The sequence below is a fragment of the Wyeomyia smithii genome, chromosome 1 (assembly GCF_029784165.1).
Source record: "Wyeomyia smithii strain HCP4-BCI-WySm-NY-G18 chromosome 1, ASM2978416v1, whole genome shotgun sequence".
NCBI lineage: Eukaryota > Metazoa > Arthropoda > Insecta > Diptera > Culicidae > Wyeomyia > Wyeomyia smithii.
The window spans coordinates 59,695,522-59,721,600 of NC_073694.1; positions in this window are offsets into that span (position 1 = coordinate 59,695,522).

Genomic DNA, 26,079 nt, shown 5'->3' on the forward strand with positions numbered 1-26,079 from the left:
GGCTGAAACGTAAACAATTTCTTCTGGACAGATTGATACATTACCTACCGATGCTAAAACGCGTCGGGAATCGACCTGGAACCTATGTTCAAAATTCTCCGTGCGGAAATGTTGTGAGCAAACATAAAAGTTTGCGGGAAGATCCGGTACCCGACAGATCAAACGCCAGCGTTTCTCATCATCGGGATTCTTGGGAGAAGCATGTATGCTTATGCCTAACTTTTTGGCTCCCGAAACCGAAACACCACCATATTTAACTGAACACGATGGCAATCGCATTTTTTGGTAACCGTAGAACGTTAAAAACTCGAAAAAAGAACAATTTGTCGAATATCCGTACTGAATGCCGAACGTAAACGATTGTTGTGACGTCACAAGTTTTTACTCGCCACCTCTGATCGCATATTGAAATCGTATCTGCCACTCCTTTGCAATATACCTTATTGCCTTACACCCGCTGCCTGCTCGTCGACAGCACACACCCCGCGCGTCGAGATCTGCCTCGAAGTCGGAGCATCAGAGTCCTGTAGAGCACAAATTTCGTACGAATCTGTAGGCTACGGGACCTAAGCTGGCTACGCAATCAGTAATAAGCCCCATTCCCTGCCGCAATCCGGCTCTTTACCTCGCGGCGCACCAAGAGAGTACCAAAGTTTACCAAACTCGTCGACCACTTCAAAAGTATTCTCATCCATGTCCACCGCAGCACTAACACCCGGAAAACTACCACGCTCTCTGCCAGCCACCATTTACTTTGCTTTGGCAGTATTTATGATGAGTCAAATTCTCGTAGTTTCCCTTCTGGAAGCCGTGAAGACTTCCTCAGCAGCTCTACGGTTAACACCAATTCTATCAATGTCGTATCCGAGTGCCTAGAAGCATGGGAACTTCGTGATGATGGTGCCGCTCCTCTGCACACCTGCCTCTCGTATCGCACCTTCTAAAGCTATGTTGAACAGCAAGCTCGAGAGCCCGTCACCTTGCTTCAGACTATCTAACGTCACAAACGCGCCAAAAATTCGCCCGCTGTCCTGACGCATGATGTGAAAGCGTCAAGCGTATCGTACGCAGCCTAAAAATCAATAAACATATGATGTGTCTGCAAGTTGGGTTCTCGACACTTGTAGAGGATCTGTCTCAGGGTAAACATCTGGTCCGTTGTAGTTCGTCCCACTCGAAAACCGCATTGGTGTTCCCTAACAAAGGCCTCTTGCAATGGGCTCAGTCGCTGGAACATGTTATGGGAGAGAATTTTATTAGCGGAATTCAGGATGGTTATGCCTCGATAATTACTGTAGTCTAGTCTGTGTCCTTATATATGATATGAGCCAGGAAGCCAACCTATCCGAGCCCAGTATATGAGGGTATATGAGTCCTTTCAACCTGTCCGTAGGTAGTTGTACCTCGGACCATACCCTCAGTATAGTCTGGTGAATTGCCGCTCGCTCCCGACATTGGAAAGTTTGACCGGTGAGCCGTCTTTCCCAGCGCATTTGTGGTTCTTCAGCTGTTTGCAAGCATTCTTCACCTCGTCCAATATTGGCGGGTTCACAGCTTGTCCGCCCTCCCCAATTTCAATCCGGTACCCCTCGACGATTCCCCCAGCTTCCTCACCGTTCAACATCACTTCAAAATGTTACTTCCAACGCCTGGCCACCTGCCATTTGTCGATAATCAGGTTTCCCTCCCTGTCATTTCACATGGCAGGTACTGGCACGGTCCGGTTCCTGATTCCGTTAATCGTTCTATAGAAGCTCCTCGTGTCGTGCCTGGTGAAACAATTCTTCGCCTCCGCGAGGACGCGATCGTAGTACTCACGTTTCTTATGGCAGAGAATTTTTTTTTTCTGCAGCACTTGCCTCCCGGTATTTCTGACTTTTTGAGGGTACGCAAGTTCGACATTGTAACGCTGCAGGAGGTATGCTGGACGGGAGTATCGGTACATACGTACAAAGATGGGTATACCATCTCCCAGAGCTGCGGCAACACACACGAGCTGGGCACAGCTTTTATTGTGATGGGTGAAATGCAGGAGCGCGTGATTGGGTGGTGGCCAATCGACAACAGAATGTGCAAGTTGAGGATTAGAGGCCGTTTTTTCAACGGGAGCATAATTAACGTGCACAACACTCACCTAGGAAGTAACGACGGCGATAAGGACACCTTTCACGCGCAGCCAGAGCGTGCATTCGATAGCTTCCCAAAACATGACGTTAAAATCGTTATCGGAGATCTTAACGCTCAGGTAGGCCAGGAGGAGGAATTTAGACCGGTTATTAGGAACTTCAGCGCTCACCGGCTAACGAACGAAAACGGCTTTCGACTAATTGACTTCGCCGCCTCCAAGAACATTGCCATACGTAGTACCTACTTTCAGCATACCCTCCCATATCGGTACACCTGGAGATCATCACAACAGACCGAATAACAAATCGATCATGTTTTGATTGATAGAAGGCACTTCTCGGATATTATCAACGTCCGAACCTACCGTGGCGCAAACGTCGATTCTGACCACTATCTTCTGATGGTCGAAATGCGCCAAAGACTTTCGATTGTCAACAACATTCGCTACAAGCATCTTGACGGATGAACGTGGGGTGATCGACAGGTGGAAACAGCACTACAATGAACACCTGAATGGCGCAGAGGCAGAGGACCAAGACGCACTGTGGGGCAGAACCCAGAAAAGTCGCGACAAAACTAAAAAAAATGAAATTCAGTTTTCATGCCTTATTTTATTTTCTACTTGCAGTAGACATGTTATCGACTGGAAATCATGATAATTCACTTTGAAAAATAATTTAGAAAATGTGCTATAATATTGTAAAAGTGAGGATTTACAAGGCTTGTAAAATGGAAGAAAAAATATTCTCAGATATTTTCCAGTAGGGCATGCAAATACTTAGAAATTAATTAGCTAACTCATATGATCCTCATAAAACAGAGTATAAACTAATAGGTTATGTGATATTAAGACAGTTTTGTTGAAAATAGGGTCGTAGGAGGCATAGTGTGTCAAACAAGTTTTTTTTTGTAATTTTTCCTCATTTTAGGCAATATGAAAAACATAAAGTTCTACGTTGTTCTGCTATGACACTATTATTTTACTTAAATACAAGGTATTGGCTAGTACTAAACCAAAAATCAGCTGCTACTAGTTGCGACTTACCGAGTAATTCGAGTTTTCGCAACGATTGTTTTCATGTCAATTGATGTAAAAAATCGTCAATCAGCAGTGTCCGTATCGATGTTTTTCCTACAATAGGCTTTGCTAAATGCCGGTGTATGCAACACGACCATAATCGTGTTCGGGGGTCTTTCAAAACTGACGTCCAGTAGTATGAAGACCCCTCGGAAATAATTATTAGTATTAGGAAACAGTTTGTTATTGGGTGAACAGTGTTTTAAACAAAGGTAAGCGTTTAGTATTCATGTTAAATGGTATAAAATTAAACAAGAGGAGCTCTTAGAAAGGGAACATGACCAACTAATCTTTAATTGAACAATGTTCCTATTTGAAACATTTTATCACAAACATTACCATTAAAACTATATTTTATATTCTTTCTCAAATATGTTGACACATCATAGGTTGACAAAAAACTATACAAAGGCAACTACAAACCTTCAATAATTCATTTCATGATGATTCGAAAGCTCGAATATATCTGAAATTGAAACATATGTACTTAAGTCCCAGTTATAATTCATTACTGAAATTTTGGGTTTATGAATGAAAATAATTTTATCTCGTTAACGGTCAGTCCTACAGTTGTAACATGTTCGACAACTTTATGTCAATTGATGATATAAACAACTTTCCCGAATAAACAAAATGGCTAGCACCATTTATTCAAAAGATAGATGTCAGCGCCATCTGTAGAAAAAAACTAAAGCTGCCTGAATACATTTTTCAAGAAGATGTTTTTACTGTGAACAACATTGCCGAAGATATGAACACTGTGGAAACAACTGTTAGGGAGTTATGAGGTTTTGTCGCGCCAACGGACCAATTTGCCCCACTGTGAGACGGCACACTGTGGGGCAGAACCCAGAAAAGTCGCGACAACAAAAACGAAATTCAGTTTTCATGCTTCATTTTATTTTTTACTCGCAGTAGACATGTTATCGACCTGAAATCATGATAATTCACTTTGAAAAATAATTTAGAAAATGTGCTATAATATTGTAAAAGTGAGGATTTACAAGGCTTGTAAAATGCAAGAAAAAAAATTCACGGATATTTTCCAGTAGGGCATGCAAATACTTAGAAATTAATTAGCTAACTCATATGACTCTCATCAAATAGAGTAGGTATAAACTAAAAGGTAATGTGATATTAAGACAGTTTTGTTGAAATTAGGTTCGGAGGAGGCATAGTATGTCAAACAAGTTTTTTTTGTAATTTTTCTTCATTTTAGGCAATATGAAAAACATAAAGTTCTACGTTGTTCTGCTATGACACTATTATTGTACTAAAATACAAGGTATTGGCAAGTACTAAACCAAAAATCAGTTGCTACTAGTTGCGACTTACCGAGTAAGTCGAGTTTTCGCAACGATTGTTTTTATGTCAATTAATGTAAAAAATCGTTTATCAGCAGGGTCCGTATCGATGTTTTTCCTACAATAGGCTTTGCTAAATGCCGGTGTATGCAACACGACCATAATCGTGTTCGGGGTTCTTTCAAAACTGACGTCCAGTAGTATGAAGACCCATCAGAAATAATTATTAGTTCTAGGAAACAGTTTGTTATTGGATGAACAGTGTCTTAAACAAAAGTAAGCGTTTGATGATGACACAACTACAAGCTTCCAATAATTTATTTCATGATGACTCGGAAATTCGAATATATCTGAAATTGAAACATATATACTTAAGTTCCAGCTATGATTTATTACTGAAATTTTGGGTTTATGAATAATGAAAATAATTTTATCTCGTTAACGGTCCGTCCTACAGTTGTAATATGTTCGACAACTTTATGTCAATTGATGCTATAAACAACTTTCCCGAAGCAACAAAATGGTTAGCACCATTTATTCAGAAGATAGATGTCAGCGTCATCTGTAGAAAAAAAAATTGAAGCTGCCTGAATACATTTTTCAAAAAGATGTTTTTATGGTGAACAACATTGCCGAAGACATGAACACTGTGGAAACAACTGTTAAGGAGTTATGAGGATTTGTCGCGCCAACGGACCAATTTGCCCCACTGCGCGGCAGGTGGAACACAGCGGATGGGGGAGACATTCCGACCCCTACGATAGGTGAAGTTAAGGATGCCATCAAGCAGCTAAAGAACAACAAATCAGCTGGGAAAGATGGCATCGCAGAGCTCAACAAACTGGGCCCGGATAGGTTGGCTTTCTGGCTGCACCAGCTGATAGTCAGGATCTGGGATACAGAACAGCTATCGGAGGAGTGGAAGGAGGGAGTAATATGCTCAATATACAAGAAGGGTGACAAGTTGGAATGTGAGAACTATCGAGCGATCACCATTCTCAACGCAGCCTACAAAGTGCTCTCCCAGATTGTCTTCCGCCGCCTCTAGCAGGGAGGTTTGTTGGAAGTTATCAAGCCGGTTTTGTGGGTGGGCGATCGACAACGGACCAAATCTTCACGCAGCGGTAGATCCTCCAAAGGTGTCGCGAATACCAAGTCCACACGCACCACCTACTCATCAATTTCAAGGTCGCCTACGATACTATCGACCGTGTAGAGCAATGGAATAACATGGACGAAAATGGCTTCCCTGCGAAACTAACAATACTGATCAAGGCCACGATGGATGGTGTACAGTGCTGTGTGAAGATTTCGGGTGCGTTATCAAGCCCGTTTGAAACACGCAAAGGGACTTCGACAAGGCGACGGTCTTTCCTGCTTCCTGTTCAACATTGCGCTTGAAGGTGTGATGAAACGTGCGGCCTTTAACATGCGGGGCACGATCTTCAATAAATCCAGCCAGTTCATCTGCTTCGCTGACGACGTGGACCTTGTCGGAAGGACGTTCCTGACGGTTGCTGAACAGTACACTAAACCGAAATGTGAAGCAGAAAAGGTGGGATTGAAAGTGAATACGTTAAAGACTTAGTATCTGTTAGCAGGAGGAATCAAGCGCGATAGGGCTCGCATAGGCAATAGCGTAATAATTGACGGAGACGAGTTCGAGGTGGTTGACGAACTTGTATACCTCGGATCTTTGGTAACGTCAGACAACAACTGCAGTAGAGAAATCCGCAGTCGTATTGTAGCTGGAAGCACCATGTACAAGACGCTTGTATGACCAGTAGTCCTCTACGAGCACGAGACATGGACAATGCTCGAGGAGGACTTGCAAGCACTGACCGTTTTCGAACGACGTGTGCTTAGGACTATCATCGGCGGAGTATGTGAGGATGGCATATGGAGGTGAAGGATGAACCACGAGTTGGCGCAACTCTACGGCGAACCCAGTATCCAGAAAATCGCGAATGCAGGAAGAGTACGATGGGCGGGACATGTTGTTAGAATGCCGGACAACAATCCCGCAGAAATGGTGTTCGTCTCGAATCCGGCCGGTACAAGACGTAGAGGTGCACAACGAGCTAGGTGGTCAGACCAAGTGGAGCAAGATCTTGGAAGTGTGGGACTCTCAAGAAACTGGAGACAAGCTGCTATGGACCGAGGACGTTGGCGTAACATTGTGAAGCAGGTGAAATCCTGAGGGATGTTTCACCAGGAAAGTAAGTAAGTAAGTGTCTCCCGGTATTTCTTCCGCATCTGACGCGTCACACGATAACTTGCTACTAACGTGTTGGCGTAGGCCATCGAACTGTTGCGTGACGTCATCGTGGGATGGTCTACTGCTGGAAAAAATAAATTACTAAACTTAACTAATGATTATGCGCTCGTGTAACGGGAACTTTGGAGTGAATTTCCTCTTTAAAAAGGTTGGCCGTTCCAATTCTATTTTTCAATGCCACTGGCTAATTTAACCAAGATAAGGACGTAGCGATATAGAACTTAGTGTTAATATGAAGCTAATCTGCTAACTAAAAATTAGCGTCACTAACTGTAAGAATAACTGAATAACCGCAGTTGGCTGCGAAGTCTGTGTATAATAAACAGAAGGTCGAGTTCCGATACGGAATATAACATCACGGCTTTGCTTTGCTTAAACTGTAGGAACAATAATAAGAATTTCGATTATGATATTCACCTGCACCAGTTGATCAAGGACTGGATGAGTTTTTTTTTTATTTGCACGAGCCATTCGACTAGAAACTTACCGTATCGAATGACAAACGGCAAATACCTGCATGGCATCTTTGACTCTTTTTTTTCCTACTTCACCGAGGACAACAGCTCCACTTTCCCACTGGTATAGTATGAGGATAAACAATGCACAGCTCAATTACGCAACGAAGCAGTTACGGTAAACGGACTGGCATCCCCATGAGAGCTGCTTGATGCTAGAGCAGGTAACTTCATACTCCAGCATTTTTTTACGAACGCCTTCGGCTTCATTCAACCTGAGAAAGGACCACAGATTACGTATTATTGACTGGTAGCTCAAAGTTTAATACAAAATCTATCTATAGATCGGTCCGAAATCTGTGCACATACGGCGTTCAATTAATTTTACATGAATGAATATCTTGGCGGGAGTTTCGCTCGCTCACCGTTTCACGTCTTGAGTGCAGCTTAAACCGGTAGGGTGACAAAATTAAGGCAGAAGAGTGTAGACGAAGAAAAAACTACTCCAAATCAGATCATTAAGCCCATCGGGGGAAGATCGCTTCAGGTGTGGTCCAGGGCGTCAACATTGCTGCATCGCCACTACACTGTCATTAGCAGATCATGCCGAAAGTTTGAATACCTCCGATTTGAACGATTGGACCTCCCAGCGAGTGATCGTGCAGAGAATCTGCGCTGAGGCAAGTGTCGCCTGTCGAAATTAGCGCGAAATTGACGCCGCCCGACAGGTCTGCTTGACTCCGTTCGATAACTAATGAGTAACAGCCGGAAATAAATGTCTCAATTAGAAAAGGCAGTTTTCAATTATTCAACTGGACGTTAACCGTCAGAAACAGTTGAAGACTACTGGACTTTGCGCAAAGTGCGTTCTCGTTGCTCTAGTAAGGATTCACTCGTATCGTTCCCATCGGAGACTTTGAGCTAGAGGTGACCACAGCTTTGTAAATTACCATATGAAAAGAGGCAATAAGAGTGTGTAATTGTCTCCAAGATCAAATTTCATCGATCAATCCCCGCGGGATGAATGAAATAATACACAAGCGGCATAGTCCAATTACGGGTGAAAAAACTGATGCAATAATAGGTGCCTTTGAGCTGAACACAAACACACGCACGCAAACACACGGCAGCGTTTCAGATTTCATCCGTTTTTGGCCTCACTCGGCCTTCTATGATGAGATCAGTGCAGGCGGTCCTGTCATGTCAAGATCGTTTTTTTCACTTCTTGACTCATCGACGAACGGTTTATAAGCAAATTAGTACGATACGAGAGTGGATTGTGTTAGAAAAAAAGAGGGCATCATGCTGGATTTCCGCGCCTTTTTCGATTAATTGGTCACATTTTGACAGATGTTTCACGCTTCATTTTTTTTTTTTTTTTTTCTTCACATAACATTTATTTGACACGGCACAAATACAATTTAATGTTTAACGGCGCCAATTATATCTGATGACTTAAAAACTAAAGCAAATTTTTTATCCTCGCTGCCGACTACGAGCTGAAATTAAGTCTAACTTAAAACTAGCATGGGATTTCCATTCAGTGTTTTGTTGTTCAATGGTCGTCTGATAATCGTCGAATGGCATGTATGGATTCGTTCTGCTGAGCCACGATGTCGTGAGTTGGGACAGAGGCTCGTAGTCCTTGGGTCCTGGTTCTGTTGTGCGGGGTCTGGTTGCTGGTTTTGTGCTTAAGGTTCAAACGTGTTCTTGTCGTTTTGTTGGGTGTAGACGGAGGGGAACGGGACTAGACTGGGGCGTGGATGGATTTCAGGAAAACGTATATAAGGGACATGTAGGATAGGTCACGGCTCGCCAAGACATCACGAACAGGAACAGCCGGCTGTCTACCCTCGGCCTGCAGGGAAGCTATTAATTTAGACCTGGCGTCACGGTGTATAGGGCATGACCAAACCACATGCTCTATGTCGTGATAACCTTCACCACAGGCACAGATACCACTTTCCCCGAGCCCAACACGACGGAGGAGCGCGTCAAATCTATAGTGATTGGACATAAGCCGGGACATCACGCAAATGAAATCCCGACCTACATCCAACCCCTTGAACCACGGGTTCGTCGATACTTTGGGGATTATGGAATGTAACCACCTTCCCAATTCCCCTCTGGTCCAAGCATTTTGCCAACTGATGATCGTATTCTGACGTACAAGTGCGAAAAATTCATTAAAGGCAATTGGTCTTTCATAAATATCACCGTTTGTTGCGCCCACCTTAGCCAAAGAGTCCGCTTTCTCATTACCCGGTATCGAGCAGTGAGAAGGGACCCACGCTAAGGTAATCTGAGTAGATTTTTCGGATAAAGCACTCAGATGTTCCCGTATTTTCCCCAGGAAATACGGAGAGTGCTTAACATCTTTCATCGATCGGAGAGCCTCAATGGAACTGAGACTGTCCGTAAAGATGAAATAATGGTCCGTGGGCATTTTTTCGATAATCCCTAGGGTGTACTGAATTGCAGCTAATTCTGCGACGTAAACAGAAGCAGGATTATCGAGCTTATGGGAGACGGTTAAATTGTTATTGAAGATACCGAAGCCAGTGGACCCATCAAGAAGTGATCCGTCAGTGTAGTACATATTGTCGCAGTTGATGTTTCGATATTTATTGGAAAAAATTTTAGGGATCTGCTGCACGCGTAAATGATCCGGGATTCCACGAGTTTCTTCTATCATGGATGTATCGAAAAACACAGTAGAATCAGAAGTATTTGATAAGTCGACACGATTTGGAATATTCGAAGAAGGGTTAATATTTTGGGACATGTGATTGAAATACAATGTCATAAAACGGGTTTGAGAATTAAGTTCGATTAACCTTTCAAAATTTTCAATCACGGGACGGTTCAAGACCTCACATTTGATTAGAATACGAGAAGACAGGCTCCAGAAGCGGTTTTTCAATGGTAGTACTCCAGCTAAAACCTCCAAACTCATCGTATGGGTCGACTGCATGCAACCTAAGGCGATACGCAAACAACGATATTGTATTCGCTCCAGTTTGATCAAATGTGTGTTTGCTGCGGAGCGGAAGCAGAAACACCCGTATTCAATAACAGACAATATCGTTGTTTGGTAAAGCCTTATAAGGTCTCCTGGATGGGCTCCCCACCATTGTCCGGTTATTGTACGAAGAAAATTCACTCTTTGTTGACATTTTTTCATCAGATACCTCACGTGACAACCCCAGGTGCCTTTAGAGTCGAACCAGACACCAAGATATTAGTGTACCAAAACCTGAGAAATCGTTTTACCCAATAATTGTGTTTGAAGCTGAGCAGGTTCATGCTTCCTAGAAAAAACTACTATCTCAGTCTTCTCCGGAGAGAATTCGATACCTAGCTGTAAAGCCCAAGCAGACAAATTGTCCAAGGTATCTTGCAATGGTCCTTGCAAATCGGCAGCTTTGGCTCCTGTAACAGAGATTACACTGTCGTCTGCAAGTTGTCTTATCGTGCATGAATTTGCCAGACATTCGTCGATGTCATTCACATAAAAGTTGTAAAGAAGGGGGCTTAAACATGAGCCCTGGGAAAGACCCATGTAGCTAATGCGAAAAGTTGCCAAATCGCCATGCGTAAAATGCATGTGCTTTTCGGAAAGCAAATTGTGCAAAAAATTGTTCAAAATTGGAGAAAATCCTTGTCGGTGAAGTTTACCCGAAAGAATGTCAATAGAAACGGAATCAAAAGCCCCCTTAATGTCCAAGAACGCAGACGCCATTTGTTCTTTACGAGCATACGCCAGCTGAATATCTGTTGAAAGCAACGCAAGACAATCATTTGTCCCTTTGGCACGGCGGAAGCCAAATTGAGTTTCTGATAGTAGACCATTTGATTCGACCCAGTGGTCTAAACGACGGAGTATCATTTTTTCCATCAATTTGCGGATACAGGATAGCATTGCAATCGGCCTATAAGAGTTGTGATTAGAAGCTGGTTTCCCTGGTTTTTGGATGGCGATCACCTTCACTTGCCTCCAATCCTGCGGTACAATGTTTTGCTCCAGGAACTTATTGAACAAGTTCAACAAGCGCCTCTTGGCATTGCCGGGTAGATTCTTCAACAAGTTGAATTTGATTCTATCTAATCCAGGCGCGTTATTGTTACAGGACAGGAGGGCAACTGAAAGTTCTGCCATCGTAAAAGGTGATTCTATCGCGTCGTGGCCCGGAGACGCATCGCGAACAATATTTTGCTCAGGAACAGAGTCCGGACATACTTTCCTGGCAAAATCAAATATCCACCTACTTGAAGACTCCTCGCTTTCGTTGACCGTTACGCGATTCCGCATTCTTCGGGCTGTGTTCCAAAGAGTGCTCATCGATGTCTCCCTCGACGTCTCGTTCACGAACCGACGCCAATATCCACGTTTCTTTGCTTTAGCCAAGCTTTTAAGCTTGGTATCAAGCTCCGAATACCGTAAATAGTCGCCAGGTATACCTCCCGTCTGGTAGGCCTTAAACGCGTCGGATCTTTGCGTGTAGACATCGGAGCACTCTTGGTCCCACCACGGAGTGGGAGGCCGTTCTTTGATCGTTACGCCGGGATATTTCTTCGTTTGGGCTTGCAACGCGGCGTCGAGAATCAAGCCCGCGAGGAGGTTGTATTCTTCAAGTGGTGAATGATGTTGAATCGACTCGACCGCTTTTGAAATCATTTCCTCGTATAACTTCCAATCGACATTTCGTGTGAGGTCATACGGAATGTCAATTGGTCGCATGCGAGTTGACCCGTTAGTAATTGAAATAAGAATAGGCAGATGGTCGCTACCGTGAGGATCGAGGATTACCTTCCATGTGCAATCCAACCGTAGCGACGTCGAACATAAGGATAGATCCAAAGCGCTTGGGCGCGCTGGAGGTTTCGGGATACGTGTCATTTCACCGTTGTTTAAAATAGTCATGTCGAAGTCATCGCAAAGGTTATAGATTAAAGAGGAGCGGTTATCATTGTATGGGGAACCCCAAGCCACGCCATGAGAGTTGAAGTCTCCCAAAATCAAACGTGGCGAGGGAAGAAGTTCTATTAAATCAAAGAGCAGCCGTTGCCCAACCTGTGCTCTGGGGGGAATATATATTGAGGCAATACAAAGCTCTTTACCTTGTATTGTCATTTGACATGCGACAACTTCGATGCCTGGAATCGAGGGGAGGTTAATACGATAGAAAGAATAGCACTTTTTAATCCCTAAAAGTACTCCTCCATATGGGGTGTCTCGATCAAGGCGAATAATATTAAAATCATGGAAGTTGAGATCAATATTTGAAGTAAGCCAAGTTTCACAAAGGGAAAATGCATCGCATTTGTTTTTATTTATCAAAACTTTAAACGAATCAATTTTTGGTAAAATACTTCTACAATTCCACTGTAAGACAGAGATAGAATCCTTCATATACGCAGTTGAATTAGGCATCGAAGGATACAATCGCTGCAAGGAGAGGCCATTGGGCAGTCAACTGCTTCAAAAATGATCTAACTGTTGGGAGGAATGCTGTAAGAAAAATTTTAATTGGATCGGGTACATTGAAAGTTTCAAAAATCCAGTCCACAATGTCAGAAAATTTCACTAATCCAGAGTTTGTTTCATCAACTGGGAGTGTAAAAGGAGCAACTGGGGTTTTAGATGTTCCTGGCAGTGCTGGGAACTCCTTCTGGGACTTTAAATTTGCCAGCCCAGGAGGAGTTTGCTTCGGTTTTTCCGCAGCACTGTTTGGTTTGTTTGTAACCTTCATTTCACTTTGAGAAATCTTAGGACCTTTTCTGGGAAGTTTAGGAGAGGAAACACTTTTCCTCTTTCTAGACTCCCCAGGATTGGCGTAAGATGCTCCCGCTGGTGAATCGTCAGAATCGGTTTCCTCAGAGGGCAACAGATCGAAGGGGTTCGAAGTAACGGGAGAAGTGGTAACGGTCTTCTTCAGCATGTCAGCGTAGGAACGCTTTGAACGCTCTTTGAGAGACCGTTTTATTTTATCCCTGCGCTGCATGTACACCGCACATGTCGAGAGCTCATGCAGATTTTCTCCGCAGTGAATACACTTTTCAGCGTTAACACTGCAAGAATCTTCCGCATGAGACTCCCCACACTTGCCACAACGTGCCTTATTGCAGCAGTAGGCGGCTGTATGGCCTAACTGCTTGCAATTCAGGCAGTTCATGACGCGGGGCACGTAGAGCCTCACAGGGAGACGAACCCGGTGGATCGAGACGTGGCTTGGTAGTGCAGACCCGGCGAACGTAACTCGAAACGAGTCTGACGGAGTGTATACTGTTTTGCCACCGATGATCGATGCTGACCGCAATTGCTTGCAGTCGAGCACCTTTACTTCGGGACACGTTTTGTTCTTAAAGCACCCTTTGGCACTTTGCAGTATACACTCGACGGACAGACTCGAATCGGTTATGACACCGTCGATCTCCACGTCTCGTGCGGGTATGTAAACGCGATACTCGCGTGTGAAGAGCTCAGAGCAAGCTATATCGTTGGCCTCTTTCAGGTTACCGACCACGACACGGAGCTTGTTAGGCCGGACCTTGGAAATTTCGGTCACGCCCTTGTACTCCTTCGTCAGGTCTTTAGAAATCTGCAAGAGGTTCAACTTTTTCGATTTCGGTCCTGCCTTTGGCCGAAAATAAACAGTATAGCTGCCCTGGGCTCCGTCTGGGTAAAGCCTGGGGCGAGGGGGGACTGAAGAATGAACAGGGGAGGGGGTAACAGAAGGGTCAGGGTCAGAGGGGTTCGGGGATGGTGGCGCGGGAGGCGAGGGATCTACATCCATCGCGCTATGTTTAGCGCACTAGCGCTGACAAGAACACGTACCTTTTTATTTCTCCCTTCCAGTAAGGTTGGTTGTCCGATCGTTCGAAGTAGCAGCCGTTACAGCCAGCAGCACCAATACAGCAGCACCAAACAGCCACCAGCAGCGAGCCAGGTGTGAGATCACTCCACACAGCGATACGACTCGCTGACACTGATGGCTTCTTCTTTTTCCTCGTTTGTGTCTCGTCCACTGCTGTAGCACAATCCAGCCAGCAGCCAAATCGGCTTACGCACCAGCTGGCAGTCACGATGCGAAACAGTTGCACAAAGGAACGACCTTGAACCCGGATTTATTTCACTCGACCAGGCAAACAATGCCAACACTTGTTCACACGTCTTTTGTTTTATACTCTATCGGACCGATCACCAAACACGTCCAGTACTGATGCGTGTTCGGCACAGAATGATCACGCTTCATTGAGAATATCGAAGATTAGTGGCATTTTACATCCGGTTGTGGATTATTGATTGGATTGGCGCTATGCTGGAAGTGGAATGATCTTGATCGATAGCTGGAATGTTTCCCAAACTTATGACATGGTCATTAGAATAGTTTTGTAATAGTTAACTTTACTCTCTTGCTTGCCTAGATTAAAGTGACCAGATAGTTGAAGCTCCAACGCGGGACACACCTGTTTAATTATGCGTCGGACGGAGAGGAGAGGGGGGGGGGGGTAGATTAATGTTGGTTATTTTGAAACGGTAAAAATCACACGTGAATTATTGTAAAAGTCAGCGGAACATTTATTTATTGTCCAGGAAAATATAGGCTATCAGCCCGTTATCCACACTTAAGATTAAAATACAATAAATTCAAAAACAACAATACAAACAATTAACAGTCACGAAGTTGTCCTCTTAAATATTAACTTAATCTATTTTTTAAAACTGTTGGAGACATGTCAATATTAATAATGTGCTGCAATTCATTACAAGATCTCATAAAACTGCATGTAGGTTCGTGTTGTGAATAATTCCGAGCTCGTTGCGGAGGGTTGAACACTCTTGGATTTCTTAGCGTAACTGGGCTGATATTCAGGTGTATTCGAGCTGAGAGACTACGACTATCGGCCCGTCCCGCTAATATATTGGTGAAAAACACTATATCAGCAATCCTTTGTCGGCAATGTACTGTGTCAATATTGACTAATGCGCACAATTCTTGATAGGGAGGTAATTGATCTCTATTGCATCTGAGGTTCCGTAGGGCAAAACGCATAAACTTTTTTTGAATTCCTTCAATTCTCTGTATATGTGTTACATATTGGGGGCGCCAAACGACGCTCGCAAAGTCCAGCTTGCTTCGCACTAACGATTTGTAAATGGCTTATATGGAATGAGGGTCTTTAAGATCACACCCGTACCGTCTCACGAGCGAAAATAATCTTAAGCTGTCTGTGACTACATTTTCAATATGGTTAGTAAACGAAAGCGATCGGTCAAATATAACGCCTAGATCGCGAACTGTTTCTTTACGTGTTAGTTCAGTTCCATTGAAATGGTACCTAAACATGAGCGGAGATATTTTACGAGAAAATGTCATGACTGAACATTTGTCCGCGTTGACATTTAGGCCACTATCCGAGCAGAATTGTCCGAAACTTTGCATGTTCAGTTGTAATTTAAGACAGTCACTGCTTGTTTTGATAGGCAGGAAAATTTTTACATCATCAGCATAAATCAGGATTATGGCATTAGTCAAGTAGTCTGGAAGTTTATTCATCACGAGTACAAATAACATATATTTAAACCACAATGTTTGGAGCAACACAAGAAATCATCCCGAAAATAAGAACAAAAAATTCACAGGAAGGTTGTATGCAAAGCCACGACCGCAAGGTTGAAGTAGAATACTTTTGAAAGAAAGATAACCCGGCTGCTTGCGTGTCAGTCATTTTTTCTTTTTTTTTTTTTTTTAAGGGGTGATTTGTTAGTAGCTTAAGTATTTATGATAAATATTAGTAAATAATGAGTATGTGTGTCCAATCACAAATGGTGACTTCTCAACACTGTTAGAAATTTGTAATTTTAATTGTTAGGATTTGTTTGCTTTCGCAATTAGGACTTATCATTCGTAGGGATTTAAACCTACTTGTCAGAAAAGGGGAAGTAAACTTACAACTAACTTAATTGCTAACTTATTGGCTATAAAGAGAGCTTATCGTAGCAATTGAGGATTGCAACGATTTTTGTCGAAAATTGTTAATAATTTTATTTGACATAGCTTCTAATGGTTCAACACCAGTAAGTCTATGTAATTCGAGTGTACCAAACCAAGGAGGACGCTTCAAAATCATTTTCAGAATTTTATTCTGAATCCTTTGGAGCGTTTTCTTCCTTGTTGAACAGCAACTTGACCAGATCGGTACAGCATAAAGCATTGCTGGTCTAAAAATTTGTTTGTAAATCAAAAGTTTGTTCTTTAAACAAAGTTTAGAATTCCTGTTAATGAGAGGATATAAACATCTCGTATATTTGAAGCACTTGGCTTGTATACTCTCAATGTGCTCTTTGAAAATAAGTTTTTTATCATAAATTAGTCCCAAGTACTTAACCTTGTCGGACCAACTTAAAATAACCCCATTCATCTTGACAACGTGATTATTGTTTGGCTTGAGGAAAAAAGCCCTAGGCTTATGCGGAAAAATTATCATTTGAGTTTTAGAAGCATTGGGAGAGATTTTCCACTTTTGCAAGTAGGAAGAAAAAATATCTAAACTTTTCTGCAATCGACTGCATATGACACGAAGACTTTTTCCTTTTACGGAAATGCTTGTGTCATCGCAGAACAATGACTTCGTGCATCCTGGAGGCAAATCAGGAAGATCTGAAGTGAATATGTTGTACAGGACTGGACCCAAGACTGAACCTTGAGGTACACCTGCTCTGACAGGAAATCTATCAGATTTTGAATTCTGATAGACAACCTGCAGAGTTCGATCAGTAAGATAATTTTTTAAAATTTTGATTAGGAAAATTGGAAAATTAAAAGTTTGCAATTTCGCAATCAAACCTTTATGCCAAACACTGTCGAATGCTTTTTCTATGTCTAAAAGAGCAGCTCCAGTGGAATAACCTTCAGATTTGTTAGCTCGTATCATATTAGTAACTCTGAGCAATTGATGAGTTGTGGAATGCCCATGGCGAAATCCAAACTGTTCATTTGCAAAAATTGAATTTTCGTTGATGTGTGACATCATTCTGTTAAGAATAACTCTCTCAAACAGTTTACTTATTGAAGAAAGCAAACTGATTGGTCGATAACTTGAAACTTCAGCTGGGTTCTTATCCGGTTTTAAAATGGGAGTAATTTTTGCATTTTTCCATAATTTGGGAAAATATGCAATTTTGAAGCAGCAATTGAAAAATTTCACTAAAAAATCCATTGTGCTCTCAGGGAGATGTTTGATTAGTATATTAAAGATTCCATCGTCACCAGGTGCTTTCATATTTTTGAAATTTTTAATAATTGATTTAATCTCATTTAAGTTAGTTTCAATTATTTCTGCAGGTAAAAAATTCTGGGAAGAAATTACATCAAATTGACGTGTGACTTCATTTTCAATTGGACTCACAAAATTCAAATTTGAGTTATGAACACTCTCAAACTGCTGAGCAAGTCTTTGAGCCTTTTGTTCATTGGATACAAGAAAACGTTCACCATCTTTTAAAACTGAAATAGGCTTTGAAGGTTTCTTAAGAATCTTCGACAGCTTCCAAAATGGTTTTGAATATGGTTTCAATTTTTCAACTTTAGTCTCAAAATTTTGATTTCTCAGAAGAGTAAATCTATGTTTAATCACTTTCTGTAAATCTTTATAAATAGTTTTAAAAACAGGGTCACGAGAACGTTGATATTGACGTCTGCGGACATTTTTCAAACGAATTAGAAGTTGAAGATTTTCGTCAATTATTGGTGAATCAAATTTCACTTGAGCCTTTGGAACAGAATAATTCCTGGCATCAACAATTGCACATTTTAATGCTTCCAAAGCGGAATCAATATTCACTTCGTTTTGCAAATCAAGCTCATTATTGAAATTTCTCTCAATATAATTTTTGTATCTTTCCCAATTAGCTTTGTTATAATTAAAAACAGAGCTCATAGGGTTTAAAACTGATTCATGTGATAAAGAAAAAGTTATTGGAAGATGGTCAGAATCAAAGTCAGCATGTGTGATCAAATCACTACATACATGACTTTGATCTGTCAGCACCAAATCAATTGTTGAAGGGTTTCTTACAGAAGAAAAGCATGTAGGACTATTCGGAGACAAAATAGAATAGTATCCTGAAGAACAATCATTGAATAAAATTTTGCCATTGGAATTACTTTGAGAATTATTCCATGAACGATGTTTAGCGTTAAAATCGCCGATTATGAAAAATTTCGAACGATTTCTGGTGAGTTTTTATAAATCACCTTTAAAATAATTTTTGAGCTCGCGTGTGCATTGAAATGGTAAATATGCTGCGGCAATAAATAAAATCCCAAGTTCAGTTTGAACTTCAATTCCCAAAGTTTCAATAACTTTCGTCTCAAGATGGGGAAGAGCACGATGTTTGATTCGGCGATGAATAACAATTGCAACTCCACCGCCGGAACCCTGAATCCTATTATATCTATGAACCACGTAATTGGGATCATATTTTAATTTTATGTTAGGTTTCAAAAATGTTTCAGTAATAATTGCAATATGCACATTATTTACTGTTAAAAAATTAAAAAGCTCATTCTCATTGGCCTTCAATGAGCTGAGATTCCAATTTAATATTTTAATTGTTTTATTTAAAATCATTGCTAAATTTTAAATTAGAAACAATTTTAATAGTAAAATTTGTGCCTATTTGAATGGCTTCAAACATTGATTTTGCCTGCAACATGGCGTTCATAAGATCGAACATTGCCTGTTGCAAAAAAGAAAGTTTACCTGCCGTAATAGGCCCCAGGCAGTTGACATTAGAAAAAATATTTTCGGCAGCAATATTAGCTGGAGTAATAGGTGTACAATTATTTTCTAGCGTGTTTTGCTTACCCATATTAACGGTCATTTTCGAACTACCAACACTAGGCGGTATAATGTTCGAACTACCTGTAACCTGTGCATAAGTTAAACGGGTATGCAAAGGAGTAGGTAAAGTATGCGTCACTTGTACGCTTGGAGAATTTTGTTTTGAAGTTGGTTTTAATTGAGAAATTGAATTTTGTTTGCCTTGCCTTGCCTTAACAATTGCTAAACGGACTGGGCATTGATAAAAATTTGACATATGGTTGCCGTTACAATTCGCACAGCGAAAATTTTTACTCTCTTTCACAGGACATGTGTCCTTTTTGTGAGAAGAGTCTCCACAATTAAGACATTTTTGGTCCATGTTACAGAATTTGGAACCATGGCCATAACGTTGGCAAGTACGGCATTGGGTGATATGCTTTTCACCTCCGCCATACTTCCTATAAGTTTCCCACTTTACACGCACAAAGCATGTGCTTTTTCAAAAAATTTTAAGTTGTTAACCTCATTGCGGTTAAAATGAATTAAATAATTAACAAGGGAAATTCCAGTTCTCTGACTGTTTTCGCCTCGTGATTTTTGTTTCATTAGAATTACTTGGGTAGGGGCTATGCCAAGTAATTCTGTTAAAGTAAGTTTGATCTCATCAACAGTTTGATCGTTGGTGAGACCTTTCAAGACAACCTTGAACGGCTTGGCGTTCTTGGTGTCATATGTAAAAAATTTGTACATCTTGTCAGTTAAATACTGAACAAGACGATCACGACCCTTTACTGAGTCGGCTAATAAGCGGCATTCACCTCTACGGCCAATTTGATAGGTAACTTTAACGTCAGAAACAAACGTTGAAAGTTCCTTTTTGAATATATTAAATTCAGAAGAAATAGTTACCACAATAGGTGGAACTTTCTCCTTTTTTAAAGATTTTATATTTTGTATAGTTTCATTATTGGTAACTTCCATTTCACCAGCTTCTTGCTCAGGCAAAATATCAAAAGGATTGTCACTACAGACACTCGATGTGTCAGAAAGAGATGCCTCTCTTTTCCTCCCCGCAGCGATGCGAGGTTTCTTTTTCTGTCCAGCCATTTCAGGTGATACGAAAAAAGTTAAAACAAATGTTAAATTCAAAAGTAGGTAGTCTTGAGAAAGACTGATGGGAAATAACTTATTAACTTATTAAATAACTAGTCTTTAAAAGACACACTGACAAAACACAAACTTTGAAGCTATAGGCAGTCAAAGACCAGTCCACAAGCAACCGAAAAAACGTCTGATCTGTAGGACAGTTCAAGACGCGAGTCATTTTTTCTAATTTCATTTAATTTTGTTTGATATTTTGAATAAAGTTCATTGGATATTTTTAAAATTTTGCGCAAATGAGCAGTTGAAGTGCTGCCGAATTGTAATATGCACATTAAATACGACATCATTGAACGGGAACGGAACAAAGGCTACAGTTATGCAGAACGCGAATGATTCGTCGCGATGCGATTCGTCTTACCGTGGTGAAATGTACAGCTCTTTTTACGGCGAGGTAGAGCTATACATTTCAACACATTTCGTCTTGCCGAATCGCATCGCGCCGTCATTTGCGTTCTGCATCACCGTAGCCAAACACTAAGCGACGCAAATACATAATAATAGGCAGAGTATGAATGCAGATGAAGATAATTAACTTTGGATTATAGCGAAAATATTAACTCTTCAAATATTCATTTGTGTTCTTCAAATTTCAGTTGTTCAGTTTTATATCTGATGAAATATCTGTTTAATATCTGATGAAGGCTCTTATATAGGCCAAATAATGCATTATTCAATTTACTAGGTCCATAACTCTGTCGACCGTGCTTGGGAAAGCAATCGTATAAAAACCAATCAGAGGTCGAATTTTGTGTTTTAACGAGGCTTAAGAATTTTCAATAGTACAATAGTTCGAATAAAAAAATTGCAATTTCCTGCATTTGGTAGGAATCTTAGAAGATTTTCTAATCGATTGCTGCAAAACCGAAGGAAATCCATCGAAAACTAACCGATTTCTTAGCATTTGAAATTGGACATATTTTTTTCGGTTTTAGATTTTCATTTCACATCCCTATGTAGCCGAACTTCCTGAAAGAAGTATTCTACTTCAAAAATGCAATCAAAACTTTCCGTGCTCTTTTATGCAGATATGACATTTAGATGAGGACTTATGGTATTTTATGTGCGGAACCTTTTAGGCACAGTTCAGACCTTTTGTTTCAGTAAACTGTTGTACCTTTTGTAAATCTTTGTTTATGCAACGAAAATGATGAGAATTAAAAGTTAGAATTATTTTGCCTTTTATTACATCCCTTAGGAGAGTTCAAAAGTTATGCTTATATTGCATGCACGACAATATATAAATTTCATCATTTTCGCAGTATTATATCCAAGGTAAATTAGACATGAGAGCATACGGAATAAATAAATGGTTCGATTTCTCCTACCTCTAGTAGAAGGCCCTTCTCCAGCGTCCCAACCAGAGGTTGGACACGTATTACCTCTAGGGACGTTGCGATACCATCGATACTAACACAGAATCGATCCTTCTACCTCCGATACTTGAATATTTGGTATCGATGTTTTACCAGCAATACTTCATCAATATCGATACACACCGCTCAGTATCAAAAAAAAATCAAAACAACCTAAAGAAGAACGAACGAAACAGAAAATTTGCTGTTTCCTGTTCAATGCAACAAGCATGCATGCCATCTCATCAGCGATGCTAATTCAACAGAAATTTCTGTAGATTAACCTACGGGAACGATCCTCTTCTACGGTGATCCGAAGGTCAAATCTACTGAGCCATGCGAGCCGCTTTTCTCGAAAACGAGAGCTTATAAAGAAAAAGCGTAACCGGCCTTTGATATCTGCAGAAGCTAATTTTTACTAGGTTCAGTAAATGAAAATGAACGGTTTACTTGAACTAAACTTTTTTATCTTGAGGGATAAATAATAAAAAGAATTTTGATTTCTATAAATAATAAAAAAGAATTATGATTTTTATTTTTAATGAACTGGTATCGCACAACGATACATGTAGGTATCGATACCTTAGCCTCAATACTATCAAAATATCAGTACCTGCTCTTGATACAAGTATCGATTCCAAGTATCGATGTTTAATAGTATCGCAACGTCCCTAGTTACCTCTAGCTGCTTTTACATTGACCTCCGTACTGGTACTTGGTTTCTTCGATGCACTTCCCCCATGCTGGTCCTTCGCGCGTTTCCGAGCATCACGCTTGTATTTGGCGTTCATATATTTAGACATAGCACTGAATACACTTCCGATGGATTTCTCAATAAATGCAATAAATGCACTCGTAGTCTCTTACCCGAGAATAATAAAACACTTCCAAGAAATGTTGCACTAGTAAAAAGACAATTTCCACGTGTTGTAACGTGCTGGAGCACGAAATCTATGTCTGTGATAGGGAACCTTCACGTTCACGAGGCATGACTGGGGAAACGCGTCTAATAAAGCGGTAAAATTTTTAATGTCTTCTTGTGCAAATTATTGTACTCAGACAAAAACCTGTTTTGAATTGGATGAATTTTTAGTGAATAAACGTTAACCGTTTGTTATTCAAAGTTGGTCATGCTGATCGCAGCCTTTGCGCTGCCCCTACAGTGGGGGGATTACTAAATAAAGTAAAAATTGGACAACTACAACAGAATTTGATTGCATCCCGCACAGAATGTCTGCTAGTGTTGATGCCAGAAAATTATTAACCTTCAATTATTTTTTTATTTGCCTTCAAAAAAGCATTTTGCTGTTCAAAATCGGTTGCTAATTACAACCTTAGAGCTGCCCTAACATTGGGGGAATTAAGATACACGGACAACATGCACTGTGGAAGCTATTTCACATTCAGTAAATTAGACGGGTGCGACAAATTTAAATCGCTAGGATGCAACACAGAATACTTGCTTGCGTTGACAAAAATTATTAACTTTGAATGACTTGTTTATTTGCCTTCGAAAAGGCATTTCGATTTCCAAAATTGGATTTCCTGATGGCAATCTTCATGATGCCCCAACACGGGGGGAATAATGGCTGTCTGGCGACACACGCTGAGAAAAACCGCCCTGCTCCTGAGACGTGGTGACCAACCACAGGGCTAGTGCTGCTGTTAAGGAAGGACGACTGCTGTTGTCGCTGTCTAGAACTATTATGAGCGGCTCCGGCTGAAACAGGCTCTCATATAGGCCAAATAGTATGTTTTCAATTGCAAGGTATATGATCCTGTCGACCGTGCTTGGGAAGCAAGCATATAACGACCAATCAGAGGTCAAATTTTTCGTTTTGACAAGGCTTGACTATTTTCAATAGTACAATAGTGTGAATAATAAAATTACCATTATCTTATTTTGGGAAGAGTCTTAGAAGATTTTCCAATCTATTGCTGCAAGAACGAAGGAAATCCATCGAATACTAACCGATTTATTAGCATTTGAAATTGGACATATTTTTCACTTTTTTCTGTTTTAGATTTTCATTTCACATCCCTATGTAGCCGAACTTCCTGAGAGGAGTATTCTACTTCAAAAATAAGAACAATTAAGACAATTCAACGTTTCTTCAACGAAACATACGTTCTATAAATAACTTTCGCAGCAAATAATTTTTATCGTTCAAAGTAACTTAGGTACGCATAAGCAACTTACAGTTTTTGTAAATAGTTTTGCTGCCACTTCTTTGTAAATTAAGCAAATTCACAATTAGCGTTTGGAAGACCAACATTTTGACGACGCTAGCAGTTCAGATGAAAAATTAATGAAATCGCTAAGCCACTAACTAATATTTAGTTCCTGGTAAAAATAACGCGCAGTTTACTTTTCAAATTTTGGAATACAATAATATTGATTTCAAAATGAAGCAAGAGGGTATTAATAAGTAGATTAATACTTATCGAAACGGCACGTTGTCCCAGTAAAGATTTGTGAAATCTGGTGATACAATTTTACTGAAACCGCAGGATATCTCAAGGGTACGCGGGATGTTTTAAATGAACGCGGGACATTTCGCGGGACGCGTTTCTGCGCGGGACATTTTGTTGAAAAGCGGGACTGTCCCGCGAAACGCGGGACGTCTGGTCACTTTAGCTTAGATCAAACCTATCGGTTCCTAAAGAATAGTGCACTTGCAAAAGTTTCGTGAATATTTACCTACTGGTTTCTTGAATCGCACGAAAAAGTGCCATATATTCAGTTCTACAGGATAACAACGCAGTTGTTGACTATTTTTCAACGATGATTTCCGGATATCTGGATCTTCTCCCCAATCGGCATTAGTGTAGCGTAGCCAACTAGCTCCTCGTTTGGAGCACTCCAATAAGTCACCTGAACCATGAAAGGCGATATCCAAAGACCTTCTTGAAAGGCTTTTTCTTCATTTCCTCGACTTTTTTTCGGATTCTTTGATTGATTGATTGTCTTTCTTATACAAAAGGAGTTACGGTCAAAAATTGGTCAAAAAAAAAATTGTGTGAAATCGGTTAGTTTTTATTGAAAATCACGTTTCTTTGTCAAATTCAATTCGTACAGAATGAAGAGAAAAAAAATTGACTCAAGCTTCTGTTTAAGCGAATGCGAATTGCCGGAACTATCTCTAGATTCCTTCCAATAAGTTTTGTACAGCCTTCTTGGTCACTTTGTTTGCCGTAGAACGCTAGTTAGCCTTGAACTGCATCTTGTTGATAACTGTCTTTCGTGTCTCGCAGTATTTTTCTAAAGGGTGAAACTCTGTTGTGTTGAGAGGGGTTCGTGTCCTGGACATTGTTCGCGACATACCACTCCATGGTCTTTTTTACGTAATGACAAGATGCCAAATCCAGGCAGAACTGAACGGATCAACTGTGTTGCTTGGAGATAGGCAACAGACGTTTTTCAGGCACTCCTGCACATAAATTTTCTGGTTGAAGGGATCTTTCGCGATGAAAATGTAGCTTTCCAAACCACAGGAACAGATGGCTTGCCACACGAGTCATTTCTTTACAAACTTCGACAGCCTAATGTGTTTTAAAAACTCTACCCCTCTCCTCTTCCAATTGCCCTAAAATATTCCTGTCCAGGAAGCTGTTAAAAGTCTGCCTTGATGTAAGGTTCATTATCTTGTTTCACACAACCAAACTTCGTTAGCATCTTCAGGTACAGCTTTCGCGATCGTGGTCTGGCCAACTTGTTTTGCTTATCATCACTACATGCAGTCACCACCTTTTCGTAAGTCGACAGTCCTGCTCGTTTTCTAGTTCGGTTCACAGTTGTAGGCGATACTCCCAGCTTGCTTGCAACCTCTTGGACGGAAATGTTGGGATTCCGTTTAAAACTGCTGGCCACTTGTTGCGTTGTTTTCTACGGTTGATTTGTCCACATTCAACAATTTTGTCAACTTGGCGGGCGATTGGTTCAGATTTTTGCGATGGGCGAGCAAAATTTTGATCCGTTGCTTCTTTTGCTTCGACGCCATCCTTAGTTTTAATGAGAACACCAGGATAAAATTTCTTTATGCTCAATTAACAAATATGTACATTAGATTAAAATAGAACAAAAATAGACCAATCTAGACAAATTTCTTATACAACTCCATGTGCTTGCAAAGCTCGTCACAGTCACAGTCTGCCTACTACTGATGCACTCACTACTTGCTTACCAAACAGTCCCAAACCGTAGTGTGGCTTTTGCTGTACGTAGGACTCGTCTTCGTTCCACTCGGCCCATGGCTGCAGTTTGCCCGCTCTACAGTTTGCATAGGGTCCGTAGGTAGTCTTCCACCTGATCGATCTACCTTGCCCGCTGTGCACCTCTCCGTCTCATTCCTGACGGATTGGTATCAAGAACCATCTTTACCGGGTTGTCGTTCGACATAATTATGACATGCCCAGCCCGCAACCTGCCAATCTTAGCATTGTGGACGATAGATGGTTCCCCAAGTAGCTCCTGCAGTTCGTGGTTCAT